The sequence below is a fragment of the Ursus maritimus genome (assembly GCF_017311325.1).
Source record: "Ursus maritimus isolate PB19 chromosome X unlocalized genomic scaffold, ASM1731132v1 scaffold_X1, whole genome shotgun sequence".
NCBI classification, from domain to species: Eukaryota; Metazoa; Chordata; class Mammalia; order Carnivora; family Ursidae; genus Ursus; species Ursus maritimus.
Genome location: NW_024423319.1, coordinates 59,893,294 through 59,910,587, shown reverse-complemented (window position 1 = coordinate 59,910,587; position 17,294 = coordinate 59,893,294). Strand labels below are relative to the sequence as shown.

At 36.7% G+C, this 17,294-nt stretch overlaps 2 non-coding genes across 2 annotated transcripts; both read right to left on the bottom strand.

The window, feature by feature from the left end:
* Positions 1-14,364: 14,364 nt before the first annotated feature.
* LOC121103845 lies at positions 14,365-14,516 on the bottom strand. The gene has a single exon (XR_005836143.1). It is a non-coding gene; the product is annotated as a small nucleolar RNA SNORA62/SNORA6 family (small nucleolar RNA).
* A 254-nt stretch (positions 14,517-14,770) lies between these two features.
* Positions 14,771-14,877, bottom strand: LOC121103926. The gene has a single exon (XR_005836211.1). It is a non-coding gene; the product is annotated as a U6 spliceosomal RNA (small nuclear RNA).
* Positions 14,878-17,294: the final 2,417 nt, after the last annotated feature.

Here is a 17,294-nt window from a genome sequence, read left to right as displayed (position 1 = left end):
AGGGGATTTAGAAGGGGAAATGAGAAAAGGACCTTCTCAGTAGATGGCTGTTAGACTGCATTATCTGCAAATCAGCAGACTTTTTATACTACTATGATTAACAGTCTCATAGGCATCTCCAGTTAATGTTATTATGTTGTGTGACAATCCTCCTCAGTTTTCTTAGTCTCTGCCTGAAAACTAGACAAATAAGGTGTTAAATGGGAAAATACACATGGTAGTTGTTTCATCTATTTTGAAAGATAAACTGAATTTAAACTGTTACTGGTATGTCTAAATCCTTCTACTCTCTAGTCACCATGTTAAAAAAGTTTCTCATTCATTTCCTGACTTTGGAGGGCTTCCATAACTGCTAGCTCACACTCAGTCACCTTTGATATTCTCTTGGAGAAGACTGTGAGACCGAATATACAAAAGCCAGTTTCTATATAAAAATAGAACTCTAACCTGCAACAGCAAGCCCAGGAAGACAAACCACATCTGAAATAAACCATCCAGGAAGCCAGACAATCTCTGCAGCTATCAGTCCAAAATACCCAGGACTTGATTAGTAATTTTCAGTTTTCCTAATTTTTAGCCCCGCTTCCAATTTAGGACTAACTGGAGAAAACCAAATATGTTCCCTTAGCATCAATGTAGGATGCCCTGCTTTTAGTTCCCCTGCCTCCAGCTTCCCAATGCCAACAACCTCCAATCAGGGCATATCTGAAGCTTTTCTTTTCATCCACCATAAAGCTTTTCTACTCTTTTGCCTGCTGTTGAATCTGAGAAATTCCAGGTGATGGTGGCTGCCTCCTTGTTATAACAATCCCTCAATAAATAACTTTTAATTGTTCTCATTTGGTTGGTCTTCATTTATTTCCACAGGAGTTGGGGGAATGTTTGAAATGCTATCTCAGTGCAATGGAGATATAGGGCTCTACAAGGCTGCCCTCAGTCCAATCATCCTATACCTTCACTTAAGAATTGCAACTCTACAGTTTTGGTACAATGAGAGTCTGTAGGACTTCTTTGGGTAGACTTTGGAAATTAGAGGTACCAGTCTTTTCTGTTTTCTGGTCCCCCTAAAACTATCTGGGATTTTAAGGACTCTATTCCCACATCTCTTTGCGGGTTCTGACCATAAGGAGGGCCAACATGAGAGTAGTTTTATAAGGACCCACACCACTGACTCATTTTGTTCCTGTCTTCTCTCCTTTCAGATTCTCCTCCCCTATGTCTAGAAAAGTCCTCTTACTTTGTGTAAGGGGTTTATCACTTATTAGATGAAAATACTGGTGAAAATACTGGTGAAAATTACTACTTCACAACTCATTTTCCTCATCCATAGAATGAGGATGATAATAACACTTACCCCATAGTGTTGTCAGGTTTAAATGAGGTAAACTCATTTAAAGTAATTTTATTTATTTATTTATTTATTTTAGAACATCCTGGAACATAAGTGAGCACTGAAGAAGTATTGGCTATTGTGACTTTCAAAGGAGGCAACAGTTCTTGACTCTTGCCAATGTTGTGATAGAAGTAGGTACTCGGTATCATCTAGGTTGTAAAGAAAAATAGTGTCTCATTCTATTATGGAGGAAGAGGTCACAAAAGGCATCCTAGGGGAGTTTTACTTGAAATATCAGTAATTGTCAAGCAATTGGCAGGACAGAGTAGGCCCACAAATGTGTGCAGAAAAACAAGAATATGCAAAGCTGATACATTTAGGAAATTACAAATATGTAAGTAGGGTAAATGAGGGAGAAAGGGGGATATAAGTAAAAGGTGGGAAAGGAATGATCTACAGAAGCTTGTTTCAGAGAACAAATATAGACTTTAGATTTTTACCTATACATTCCCTAAAATTAGTGTATCATCTGGAACTACTCATTCAAAATTCAAATATCTTTGCTCCAGCTTTAGAGGTCTGGGGGAGGGTTCAGGAATCTGAATACTTCTTAAGTTTTCCAGAATGTGGTTTTCCTACACCACACTGTGAGAAACTTTCTGTTGCATGCTACATACACTTGATTAAATTTACACTTTAGAAAAATTCCTCTAATGCTATTGTTCTCAACTTTGGCTGCACATTAGAATCATTAAATATGGGATCCAAGGAGGAGTTAACATGGTGAAGGATTAAGGGGACCCTAAGCTTGTCCGATCCCTCAAATACAGTGAGAAATTTTCAAATCATGCTGAACACCCAAGAAATCAGTTGGAGATCTGAGAGAACATAAACTGCAAGTCTACAATTCGGAAAACAACCACCTTTTGTAAGGTAGGGTGTGCAGAGATGAATTGAGGGAGATATAGCTGTGGATATGGCAGCAGAGAGGGAACCTGCTTATGGAGACTACTGCAAGTATTATAAGCAGTGAAGTGCAAAATCTGAACTTTTAGAAGTCTGCTACAGTGGGGGACATGCCTGGCTTAAAGGCACTCAAGTGGCAAAGTGGGGTGGAATCCCAGGTGTGACACGGTGGTCTGATGATCCCCTGGGTCCCAACAAGAATGGTGGCCCTAAGTGCTACACAGTTCCCAGGTATAAGAGTGAGGAAGCCAGCTGAGTACAGCAAGTCTAGGTGCCTGATTTCTGCTCAGTTTTGCATAGACTGTGAACTGCTGCACGGTCGTGCAACTGCTTTTCTGGGACCAGCTGGCAAAGGGCAAAAATAAGTTGAGATTCTCCCTCCGAGGAATAGCAAGGGTCTGCCCCCACCCCAGGAGTCACTAAAATTTGAGGTTTTGGAACTCAGTCGCACACCTGAGATTAAAAAACAAAAAAACTCGGACACAGGCAGGGTGAATGCAGGGCTCTGAGGGAAACCATGGACACAAGAGAGATTGACTGCTCTTCTGTGACGGCTCATTTAAGAATGGGGGTTGCAAACTTTCAACCCACTGGGGCTAGAGAGCCTGGATGCCAACAGATTTATCACACCCATCAGTGCTGCAAGACTTCAGGGAGGAAAGCATCCCCACCATGTGGAAAACAGAGTCAATTACATCAAGCCCTGCTTCCCTGAGCCCGGGGACACATTTCTATAAGGGCAAGTCCAACTGAGAATCAGCCCAGCAGGCCCATCCTCCAGAAGATCAGCACAAACAACTTGCTCCCACAAAGTTTATGGATCATGGAGTTCTGCAAAGCTTTAGCTCTAGGGGGGAAAAAGGATCTGGCTTACTTTTTACTTTTATTCTTTATTTTTTAAAATTATTTCTTCCTTAGGGCACCTGGGCAGCTCAGTCTGTTAATCATCTGCCTTCACTCAGGTCATGATTTCAGGGTCCTTGGATGGAGTCCCATGTCTGACTCTCTGCTCAGCAGGGAGTCTGCTACTCTCTCTCTCTCTCTGTTTCTCTTAAAAGAATAAATAAACAAATAAATAAATAAATATCTTTTTAAAAATATTTCATTTATTTTCTTATTTTTTCAATTTTTTTAGAAATATTTATTATTTTTAAAATTTTTATTTATATATGTAATTTATGTATTTAAATTTTTTTACCCTCATTTTAATTTAATTTTATTTATTTATTTATTTATTTATGGATCTTGAGTCTTTTAATGAGGGGGCCAAAACACACCAAGGATCTAGTTTTGTGTGTGTGTGTGTGTTCTTTTTCTTTCTATTTTGTCTTTTATTTTCTGGATAAAATGACGAGATGGAGAAATTCACCCCAAAAGAAAGAATAAGAAGCAGTACTCACAGCCAGGGATTTAATCATTACAGATATAAGTAAGATATCTGAACTAGAATTTAAAACAACAATTTAAGGATACTAGTTAGGCTTGAAAAAAGCATAGAACACACTAGAGAACCCATACTGCAAAGACAAAAGAACTAAAATCTCTTCAGGCCTAAATGAAAAATGCTATAACCAAGATGGAATCCCAAGTGGAGGCCATAAAACCAGGGATGGATGAGGCAGAGGAGCAACTCAGTGATATAGAAAATAAATTTATGGAAAATAATGAAGTTGAAAAGAAGAGGGAAAGAAAGGTAATGGACCATGAAGGCAGACTTAAGGAACCCAGTGACTTGTTAGAACATAATAACAATTGAATTATAGGAGTCCCAGAAAATGGTGAGAGAGAAAAAAGAGCAGAAGGTTTATTCAGACAAATTATAGCTACAAACCTCCTTAATCTGGGACACAGATATAAAAATCCAAGAAGAACAGAAAATTCCCATTAAATTCAACAAAAATGGACTATCACCAAGACATATCAGAGTCAAATTCACCAAATACACAGACAAGGGAAGAGTCTTAAAAGCAACAAGGGGAAAAAAGTCCTTAATCTGCAAGGTAGACAGATCAAGTTCATAGCAGATTTATTCACAGAAACATGGCAGGCCAGAAAGGAGTGTAAGGAAATATTCAACATGCTGAATGGGTAAAATATGCAGCCAAAAATTCTTTATCCAGCAAAGCTGTCATTCAGACTAGAAGGAGAGATAGTTTTCCAGACAAACAAAAAATAAAGAAGTCCATGACCACTAAACCAGCCATGCAAGAAATTTTAAGAAGGATTCTTTGAATGGAAAAGAAAGGAGTCTAAAAGAACAGAGAACATCATCAGAAACACCAACTCTATAGGAAACACAAGGGCACTAAATTCATATCTTTCAATAATCACTCCAAACATAAATGAACTAAATGTTCCATTCAAAAGACATAGGGTGACTGACTAGATAAAAAACAAAACAAAACAAAAACACAGAACCTATCTATATGCTGCCTACAAGAGACTCATTTTAGACCTAAAGACACCTATAGATTGAAAGTGAGAGGATGGAGAACCACTCATCATGCTAATGGACCTCAAAATAAAGCTGGAGTAGCCATATTTATATCAGACAAGCTAGATTTTAAAACAAAGTCTGTAACAAGAGATTAAGAAGGATATTGTATCATAGTTAAGGGGTCTATCCATCAAGAAGATCTAACAATTGTATATATTTATGCTCCCAACTTGGGAGCACCCAAATATATAAATCAATTAATAATAAACATAAAGAAACTCATTGATAATAATACAGTAATAGTAGGGGACTTTAATACCCCACTTACAGGATTGGACAGATCATCTAAGCAGAAAATCAACAAGGAAGCAATGGTTTTGAATGACACACTGGACTAGATAGACTTAACAGATGTTTTCAGAGCATTTCATCCAAAGCAGCAGAATACACATTCTTCCCACATGCACATGGAACATTCTCCAGAATAGATCACATACTATGCCCAAAATCAGGCCTCAAAAAGTACAAAAAGACTGAGATCATATCATACATATTTTCAGACCACAATGATTCAAAACTTGAAGTCAAACACAAGAACTCTGGAAAGACCACAAATATGCAGAGGTTAAAGAACATCTTACTAAAGAATGAATGGATTAACCAAGAAATAAAGAAGAAATTAAAAAATAGATGAAAGCAAATGAAAATGAAAACATGATAGTCCAAAACCTTTGGGAAGCAGCAAAGGTAGTCCTAAGAGGGAAGTATATTGCAATACAGGCCTATCTCAAGAAGCAAACAATTCTCAAATACACAACCTAACCTTACACCTAAAGGAGCTAGAAAAGAAACTGCAAATAAAGCCTAAAGGCAGCAAAAGAAGGGAAATAACAAAGATTAGAGTGGAAATCAATGATGTAGAAACAAACAAACAAACAAAAAACAGTAGAATGGATTAATGAAACTAAGAGCTGGTTCCTTGAAAGAATTAAAAAAAAATTGATATACTCCTAGCCACACTTATGAAAAAAAAAAGAGAGAGAAAGGACTGAAATAGATAAAAGTTGTAGGATATAAAATCAATGTGCAGAAATCCAGTGCATTTCTATACACCGATAATGAAGCAGCAGAAAAAATATCAAGAAATTGATCCCATTTGCAATTACACCAAAAACCATAAGATACCTAAGAATAAACCTAACTAAAGAAATAAAAGATCTGTACTCTGAGAACTATAGAACACTTATGAAAGAAACTGAAGAGGACAAAAAGAAATGGGAAAGGTTCCATGCTCATGGATTAGAAGAACAAATATTGTTAAAATGTCTATACTACCCAAAGCAATCTACACATTCAATGCAATACCTATCAAAATACCACCAGCACTTTCCGAAGGGCTAGAACAATCCTAAAATTTGCATGGAACCACAAAATAACCCAAATAGCCAAAGCAATTCTGAAAAAGAAAAACAAAACCGGAAGCAACACAATTCTGGATTTCAAGCTATATTACAAAGCTGTAGTTATCAAGACAGTATGGTAGTGGCATAAAAACAGATACATAGATGAATGGGACAGAATAGAGAACCCAGAAATGGACCCACAACTATCTGGTCAACTAATCTTCAACAAAGCAGGAATGAATATCTAATGGAAAAAAAGACAGTGTATTCAACAAACAGTGTTGGGAAACCTGGACAGCAACATGCAAAAGAATTAAACTGGACCACTTTCTTACACCATAAAAAAAATAAATTCAAAATGGATTAAAGACCTAATTGTGAGACAGGAAACCATCAGAATCCTAGAGGAAAACACAGGTTGTAACCTCTTTCACATTGGCCAAAGCAACTTCATACTAGATTGTCTCCCAAGGCAAGGGAAACAAAAGCAAAAATGAACATTTGGGACTTCATCTAGATAAAAAGCTTCTGCACAGTGAAGGAAACAATCAACAAAACTAAAAGGCAGCCTACATAATAGAACAAGACATTTGAAAATGACTTATCTGATGAAAGGTTAGTATCCAAAATCTATAAAGAACTTATCAAACTCAACACCCAAAAAACAAATAATTCAGTTAAGAAATGGACAGAATACATGAATAGACACTTCTCCAAAGAAGACATCTAAATGGCTTAGGGACACATGTCAAGATGCTCAGCATCGCTCATCATCAGGGAAATACAAATCAAAACCATGATGAGATATCATCTCCCACCTGTCAGAATGGCTATAATGAACAACACAAGAAACAACACATTTTGGTGAGGATGTGATGAAAATGGAGCCCTCCTGCACTGTTGGTGGAAATGTAAACTGGTGCAGCCACTCTGGAAAAACAGTATGGAGGATCCTAAAAAATTACAGAATAGAGCTACCCTATGATCTAGCAATTGCACTACAATGTATTTATCCAAAGGATACAAAAATACTAATTCAAAGGGTTACATATGCACCCTGAGGTTTATAGCAGCATTATTAATAGTCAAATTATGGAAAGATCCCAAATGTCCATTGACTAATGAATGGATAAAGAAGATGTGATAGATAGATAGATATAGATATAGATATAGATATAGATATAGATATAGATATAGATAGATACTGGAATATTTTTCAGTCACAAATAAGAATGAAATCTTGCCATTTACAAAGACAGGTACAGAGCTAGAGTATAATGCTAAGTGAAATACATCAGTCAGAGAAAGACAAATATCATATGATCTCACTCATATGTGGAATTTAAGTAAGAAGACAAATGAAAACATGGGTAAGGGGAAAAGAAAACAAAAGAGGGAAGCAAGCCATAAGTGACTCTTAACAATAGAGAGAAAACAAGGTCGATAGAGGGAAGTGGGTGGGGAATGGGGTAGATGGGTGATGGGTATTGAAGAAGGCACTTTTTGTAATCAGCTTTGGTCATTGTATGTTAGTGATGAATCACAGAATTCTACTCCAGAAACCAATGTTGTACTGTATGTTAGCTAATTAAAATTTAAATAAAAAATGAAATAGTAAGAAAGAAAGAGAAGAAAGAAAGAAAGAAAGAAAGAAAGAAAGAAAGAAAGAAAAGAAAGAAAAAGACAGGATCCAGAAATTATGGTTTTTCAAGTTCCTCAAATCCTTACAAAGTTCAGTAAAGGTTGAAAAGCACTGATTGAGCAGCAGAGGGCAGATATTAGAATAGTAAAACTGGAAGTAGGGAGTTAAGATATTACTGCAATAGTACAGGCAAGAGTGATGAGGCCATGAACAAAGCTAGCTAGAGAGCTAGAGAATTGTGAGGTAACTGGGATATTAAGACTAGCTCACATAGGGTTTGGTGATTGATTGCATATGAGAGTGAGGGAGTGGGTGATAGTATGGATGACACTCAGGTTTGTGAATTGGGGTTTGAGTGTATGGAGGTCAATTCATTTATTTATGCCCCTCACTCCCACTAATCTGCAAGCTCCATGAGTGTAGGCACCTTTTTACCTTTTTAGTATACACACACACACACACACACACACACACACACACACACACACACAAATTACTGAGAAGTCTGTTAAAATATAAATTCCTATTCCCTCTCCAATTTCCATTTAGGAAGACTTGGAATGGGGCCCAGTGATCTGTTTTTTTCTCTTATTTTTTAAACTAGCTCCAGTACAGGTGCTTGGGTGGCTCACTCAGTTAAGCTTCTGAAGGTTGATTTCAGCTCAGGTCATGATCTCAAGGTTGTGAGATTGAGCCCCGTGTCAGGCTCCACACTCAGGGTGGGGTCTGTTTGAGATTCTCTCACCCTCTGCCTCTGCCCGTTGGTGCTCCCTCCTTCTCTCTCTAAAAATAAATAAATAAAATCTTTAAACAGCCCCAGTACAGTATGTAAACTTTTTAAAAATGTACTGAGAAACATTTAAAAATAAAGCTGAAAGTTAATTGAAAATTGCACTAAAAGTCTATTTCATGCCTATAAATTGACAGCTACTAGTGACTTAAAAGAAGTTTGATCTTGATAGAAATTTAATAATGTTTTTTACACAGCTTTATAAAATGTTCACTCTGTAAAAAAGAAATGACTTTAATGCGAAATTGAAATTGTAAAAGCCCCCATGTTAATGATTACAAATTAATCTGGATATCAATTAACTTTAATACTTTTATTGTTGTAATTAAAAGTAACCAATGTATATGGAAGTATATGCAGCTCCATCTCAGTAAACATCTTTTGTATCATCACTGCACATTCATTCCATCTTCAGGAATTTCAGAATCTCTTTGTTCTCCTTTGCCTTGTGAAACATTTCAAAATCCTAAAAGGAATTAAAATTAACTTGTAATATCAATGCTGATTATTTTCACTTATGAAATCATTAAATTCAAGTGTCTAGGTAAGTTTGCTAAATATCTTGTGTGGGTCTTTGCAAACATTTGCTAGCTAAGTTAGATTAAAAAAAAAATTCCACCTAGAAAGGGATAAAGAAAGGGGGGGTAATCAGAAGGGTGAATGAAACATGAGAGACTATGGACTATGAGAAACAAACTGAGGGCCTCAGAGGGGAGGGGGGTGGGGGAATGGGATAGACCAGTGATGGGTAGTAAGGAGGGCACGTATTGCATGGTGCACTGGGTGTTATATGCAACTAATGAATCATCGAGCCTTACATCAGAAACCGGGGATGTACTGTATGGTGACTAACATAATATAATAAAAAATCATTAAAAAAAATTCCCCCTGGTATCAGTCATTTCATACTATAATGTATGATGAACAGTACTGTGTTATCTCAAAACAAGCAGCATGATATACTTTTCTTTTAAGATATTTTTTTCATAATGAAGTGCACGTTGCCTTATCTTCAGGAACATAATTAAGTTATTGTATAAATGAAGAAACCTCGCCCTCACAGCCCATAAAAGTATTGTTTCCTCGTGTATATGACCTAAAGACATGAAATGAAAATAAAATAAAAATGGACATTTACTCTTACTCCACAATATTCTTGGCCGTTGAATATCTGAGGTGGCAGAGCCTTAGGGGTGGAAACTTTCATCCTCATTTCTTGAAGTACTTTCAAACTGACAGAAATATCTATTAATTCATACTTTATTTTGTAAATATCTAAAATTCGGGTGACTTCTTCCTGTCTCTGCTTCACCTAGACAGACAAAAATATAGAGAAATAGAATGATGTTAATCAACTGACCCTAATGGTTTATGATTTATTTTGCCCATCCATTATGGTATGGAAGAGGAATAGCTTTTAATGGTGTGATATTTATTTGAGGAGCAATAATTAGGTAATTTTCTTGTGATGAACATATTACACACATACATGGTATACAGGTAGTATGTAAATGTTTAATATGTATATAAAGAAATGCAGTAAGGTGTCAGTAGGAACTAAAAATCTCTAATGGGCTATAAATATTTGCCATATTGATTTCATACTGCACATGAAGAGGTATGAACATTCTAACAGTTGAAGCACACTTTTCAACTCATCACTGCATTAATTTGTACAAATATCTATGGTAGCTCTCTGTAGGAAATGGACATGATACCAGGTTTTTACATTCAATTTGTCACATTTTTATAGTGTTTTTCCAAAACTTTTTCAGTGGAACCTCATTAAGAGAAGAACGGTTGCTTAGATCAGTTCTAGTCTGAATGTGGTTCGTAAGACCAACAGCATCAGCCTTATCCCACCCCAAAACTATAGAATCTGGGAGTGGCTCCTAGGACTATTTTAACAAGCCCTCCAGATGATTTTTATGTTACAGTATGAGAAACACAGACCAACAGGTAGGTCTTCTGCCACATCCATTGTGGTCCTTATTGATTCCAAATCATTCCCTCTTACAGACTCTTAGTACCATATCTGATAACATAAATCACAATGTTAAAAAAAAAATAGTCAAAAGGCCCATAATTTTCTTTTTAAAACTGCTTCTTGTTATTGTTGTTTCTTAGTATCTGGGTGAAATCCCTAATCTAGTTGATAAGGCTTTCTGCAAAAGCAATGTACTCTTTCTAGGCCGAGATCAAATTTCACTGCTCCCCGCATCTATTATGGTGTCTTGACACATAGAAGGAGTGTGATGAATGTTAACCATTTATCATCAATTCCAAATTCTTCAGTTTTCATGCTTCTCCAAAACCTTTGCAGAATGAGGTTCTTACACAAGAGACTATGGACTCTGGGAAACAAACTAAGGGCTTCAGAGGGGAGTTGGGGGGGGGCGGGAATTAGGATAGGCCGGTGATGGGTATTAAGGAGGGCACATATTGCACGGAGCACTGGGTGTTATACGCAAACAGCGAATCATGGAACATTACAACAAAAACTAAGGATATACTGTATGGTGACTAACATAACATAATAAAAATTAAAAAAAAAAAGAATGAGGTTCTTAGCATATAGTGGCCCTTCTATAGCTAAGCTGTCTAATGTGATAACGATTAGCTACCCACATGTGACTATCGAGCACTTGAAGTGTGGCTAGTCCAAAATAAAATTCTCTGTAAGTACAATATACATACTGGGTTTTGAAGACTCAATATGAAAATAATATACATAACATCTCTTTTAAGCTATTGATTATATGTTGCAATGATAAAATTTTATATATTTTGTGTCAAATAAAATATATTAAAATTAATCTCATCTTTTTTTAAGTCACCACTAGAAAATTTAAGATTACACGTGTGGCTCACAATATATTGCTGTTGGAAACCACTGTTGTACAATATTTCCTACAACGTGGTCAAAATAATTCATCTAAACTGTAATCTAAGACATGTCTAATACATGCAAATACATGTTCTTAGAACATGGCCATTTACTCACTGACATTTTCCATCTCCTATCCTAAACAGTGTTCTTTATCTCTTCTATCTCCCATCCTAAACATCCTAAAGAACAGGGTTCTTTATCTCTTTCGTTGGAAACATCCACAAATGTATTGGAAATACTTAAGTTGGTTGAGTCAGGACCCAGAAACCTCCCAGACCGATTAGTTCTTAGAGCACAACCTGGGTGAGGACAATAACCACATTCTCAGTTCTCCCCTTCACCTCCCATCCCTGAAAACCCAGAGAGGAGGGAGCTGAAGCATGAAAGGTAAGAAGGGGATGGTAATGTCTTAGCACAATCCTGAAGTCCCCAACTAGAGTGTCTTCACTCTAGTCTTTCTTTGCCCTCTAAAGGGCCTTTTCTTTCCACTCACCTCTCTGGACCCTGACACGCTGGTATAATAGATTTTAATGGAGCTCATTATTTCCACTATAAGGCTACTTTGGAGAAGTAACCCAGAGTCAGTCACTTCACCACTGCTTCAGGCTGAGCTATGCAAAGTCCTAAGGCCTGGCCCTGCCCTTTTCCAAGGCTGTTGCTAAGGGCCAACGCCTGAGCACTCTGGATTGGCTGGGAACCTAGTGCCCTTGTGGCGCAGGAAAGCCGCTGCCTGGTGACTGCCGGCCTGGGGGGAGGGGAAGAACTCTGGGGTGTTAAACTCCTGTTAGGGCCTCTTTTCTCTCATCTGTGAGGCGCAAGGAAGGACTGGATGGAAGAACGAATGGACTCCATATCCTTACTGCTTCTCCCATCTCCCTGCTTGGGAATGGTGGTAAGCGTGAGCTTTTGTTTCTGGCAACAGCAGCTGCGAATGAAGGACTGAGACACTGAGGAACAAAATGACCAAAATATAACGTGATGAGTAAAGAAACAGATAAAGTAAAACTTATACTGCCTAAGTTTGTAAGGACAGTGAATGGTGCCAATGCCTACTTGGACGGGAGGGGATCACCAAAGCAACCTTTCAAGTGTCTTTTTTTAGCCCAGAGAAGTGCCTCCTTTCCCTCTCCGGTGCCCCTCCCTTCTTGAGGACAGCGGGCTTTCCTTCTGGGAGTTGACATTTAGGTTTATGTAATAGTGGGTGCAATAGACGCTGACTCTCCTAGCACTTCCTCCCTCCACCCCGTGTAAAAAGATGACCTCGTGCTTTAATGGCCATTTCCTCTTCAGCACATCCATAGTTCATTATTCTAGCCTTTATTTTCAAGTAGTTAAAGATAGCAATAATATTCACAGGATTTTTTGGATTTGCCAAAAATGAGCAGTAGAAATCGAGAGTGAAGGACTGAAGAACCTCAGCACCAGATTTTGTGCTAGGCAAATTTGGATTCCATGGCTTTACAACTTAATAATTGTGGATCTTTGGCAAGTTACTTCCTTCTGAATGTCATTTTGTCAATCAGTAGAGTGTGAATGGTGATGGTTATCTGACAGCGTCATGGTATGGACTAAATGAACTGAGTATGTAACAGTATTTGGCACATGATCTGCTATGTCAGTAGTTTAGAAAATAATAATTATTATTGATAATAAGTGTCAAACTGCTTGCATGATGTTTGGGAACAAGCACATTAATATGGATAAGACGGAGCATTTACCTTCAATTTACTCACAGAGTGATAACTGATAAAGTGAGGTAAATGCAATGTAGAGAAATCTAAACCAGGCTGGATGGGTCAAGGCAGGTATCCCCGAAGAAGTGAGAGCTAATCAGAAACCTGAAAGGTGAATAGTATGCAAAGAAATTATAAGAATGAAGAAGTGTTAGGTGGAAGGAACAGTCATGAAGCAATGTAGTAATTGGAGCTTTGGGAGCAAGTTGGAGGAATAGAAACTGAGGAAATAAACAGGAAAGAAAACACATAGACCTTCAGGTTTCATGTCAGATTTTGACTTTTAGTCTTTTCAAGGCTGTTTTTTTGTTTTATAAAAATGTAGAAAATCACAAATTGGAGATTTACTGTGAAGATTAAATGAGTGCAGATGTTGCCTAAGAGCATCTTTCATCTATGAGACACTCAATAAATTATATCTTTTATTATTAATCCATGGATGATTAAATACCACTGAAGGATTTAGCTATTGGTGTGAAAGGTAGATCAATCAAGCATGTCAAGTGGATTTGAAAGGGGGCGAGATTGGAAGCAGCTGCAGCAATACAAAAATGAAATGAAGTAGTGAAAGGTGAAGATATTTAGGATAGGATACTGCTAGAATTTGTATATAAGAGTGAGAGAAGCAAAGGAGATGGGATATAACCAATGAAGAAGTCTAGGTTATAAACAATTCAAAATTTCCATTTTCTTTTAATATTTGTTTGTTGTAGCAGTGGTAGAAAACCTAATTTTTACAATTATTTTCATTATCTTTCTGGTGTGAGATTGTGACTTATTTCCTCATTTTGCTGTGAGCTGTTACCTTGGTGCCAAGCACTATTTCTTACAAGAGGATATCTTTGACAACCTAAAAGAAATTGGTTGGAATGACATACAAAATTTGAATTAACCTATTATATGGGATGTTTGTGATAATTATTTTGAAGTAATTATTTGTAAAACAACAACAACAACTCTATTGATAATCACAGCTGAAAGTATCAACTATGTAGATTTTTGTTTACTCGTCCAAGTCTACTTTGGCAGTTTGTATCTGAGTTCAAAATCATTCTAAAAAATGGACCAGACACTTAAAAGATTGGGGAAAAATATATTTTAAAGAAGGTAGCAATCTATGTATGTGACTAATTTATTTTTTTATTTATTTAATTTTATTTTTATCTTTTTACTTGTAGCAAGAATTACTATCAAACTCCACTCATTGAGCCAGAGACCTTGTGGTGTTAGTGAAGACTTGCCCCTCATGTAGCACACTATGTACACTTGTGAGTTCATCAACCAGCTAGTGGCCTCAGCTCCAAACTCTAACAATGTGCATGACTTATTTATTTTTTGATCATGCAAATAATACATTAATTCATGCACATCATAGAAGTCAAACCATATAGAAATATAGAGTAAAAAGTAAAATTACATCTTTAATTTCTCTCTGCAACCCTCCTCCCAGAGGAAACAGCTATTAACAGTTTGACCTGTATCATTTTTTCACAAACATGATGACATTTATTAAGTCAGTTATAAGAGAAAAAGTCACTTGTAATAGGAAGTTAAGTACAATGGCTGCTTTTTAAAAAAAAATATGGAATGCTTCATGAATTTGCATATCATCCTTGCACAGGGGCCATGGTAATCTTCTCTGTATTATTTCAATTTTAGTGTATGTGTTGCTGAAGTGAGCACAAGTAAACATGCTTTGAAGCGAGACTGTTTGGGTTCAAACCCAGATGACACTACTTACAACTGTGTAATATAGGGCATCCTACCTAACTTCTCTGTGCCTCTGTTTTATCATAGGTGAACCGGAAACTACAGTATCTGTTTTATAGAGATGCTATGTTGGTTAAATTAGTGTATGTGAAGTATTAGAAAATTGCCTGGCACATAGTATACAGTGAATACATGATGGAATCATACTGCATATATTGTTCTGCAACTTGCATTCCATTAGCATAGATAAAGGAAATACAGTGTACTGATTAAGAGCATGGGTTCTAAATCCTATTGCCTGGTGCAAATCCTAGTTTCACCATTTACTAGAATTGTGAACTTCAACAAGTATATATTTTTCTGTCTCTGTTTCCTTTGTAAAGTGAAAATAATAGCTTATGTATATTTTTAAGTTTTTATTTGAATTCCAGTTAGTTAATATACAGTGTAATATTAGTTTCAGGTGTACAATATACAATAAAACATCCATACAACATCCAGTGCTCATGACAACTGCACTCCTTAAACTCCATCACCTATTTAACACATTCTTCCCTCCACCTGTATTCTGGTAACCATCAGTTTGTTCTCTATAGTTAAGTGTCTGTTTCTTGGTTTGCCTCTCTTTTCTTATCCCTTTGCTTCTTTTTTTTCTTGAATTCCACATATTTGTGAAATCATATGGTATTTGTCTTTCTCTGACTTACTTCACTTAGCACAATACTCTCTAACTTCATCCATGTTGTTCCAAAAGGAAAGATTTAATTCTTTTTTATGGCTCAGTAACATTCCATTATGTCTGCATATACACATACATATACAAATAGATAATACATCTTCTGTTTTTTTAAAAAAAAGATTTTATTTATTCATTTGTCAGAGAAAGGGCACAAGCAGAGGGAGCAGCAGGCAGAGGGAGAAGCAGGCTCCCCGCTGAGCAAGGAGCCCAATGTGGGACTCAACCCCAGGACCCTGGGGATCATGACCTAAGCTGAAGGCAGATGTTTAACTGACTGAGCCACCCAGGTGTCCCTAGATATCATATCTTCTTTATACATTCATCAGTACATGGACACTAGGGCTGTTTTCATGATTTGGCTATTGTAAATAACGCTACTATAAACATTGGTGTGTACATATCCCATTGAAATAGTATTTTTGTATTCTTTGGGGTAAATATCTAGCAGTGCAATTGCTAGATAGTATGGTAGTTAAGAAGAATCGATACCTATTCTTCTCAACCTATTCCAAGAAATAGAAAAGGAAGGAAAACTTTCGAAATCATTCAATGAGGCAAGCATTATCCTGATCCCAAAACCAAATTAAAACACCACTAAAAAAAGACAACTAAAGACCAATATCCCTGAGAAACACAGATGCAAAAATTCTCAATAAAATCCTAGCAAAATGAATCCAATAATACATTTTTAAAAAGTAGTTCACCATGACCAAGTGGGATATATTCCTGGGTTGCAAGGGTGGTTCAAAATTCACAAATCAATCAATGTGATGCACCACATTAATTAAAGAAAGAATAAGAACCATATGATCATTCCAATAGATGCAGAAAGAGCATTTCACAAAGTACAACATCCACTCATGAATAAAAATAAATAAATAAATAAAACTCAACAAAATGGTTAAGAACGAATATACCTCAACATCATAAATGCCATATATGAAAAACCCACAGCTAACATCATCCTCAATGGGAAAAACTGAGCTTCTCCTCTATGGTCAGGAAAAAGACAGGGATGTCCACTCTCATCATTATTATTTAAAATAGTACTGGAAGTCCTAACCTCAGCAATCAGACAACAAAAAGAAATAAAATACATCCAAATCAGCAAGGAAGAAGTCAAACGTTCACTATTTGCAGATGACATGATACTATATAGAGAAAACCTGAAAGATTCCACCAAAAAACTGCTACAACTAATACAGGAATTCAGTAAAATCACAGGATACAAAATCGACATACAGAAATCTATTGCATTTCTATACACCAATAATGAAGCAGCAGAAAGAGAAATCATTTCTGGGTTCTCTATTCTGTTCCATTGGTCTATGTGTCTGTTTTTGTGCCAGTACCATGCTGCCTTTGTGATCACAGCTTTGTAGTACAGCTAACCCAGAAATGGACCCTCGGCTCTTTGGGCAACTAAACTTTGATAAAGCAGGAAAAAACATCCAGTGGAAAAAAGACAGTCTCTTCAATAAATGGTGCAGGGAAAATTGGACAGCTACATACAAAAGAATGAAACTTGACCACTCTCTCACACCATACACAAAGATAAACTCTAAATGCATGAAAGACCTAGATGTGAGACAGGAATCCATCACAATCCTAGAGGAGAACATAGGCAGCAACCTCTACGACATCAGCCACA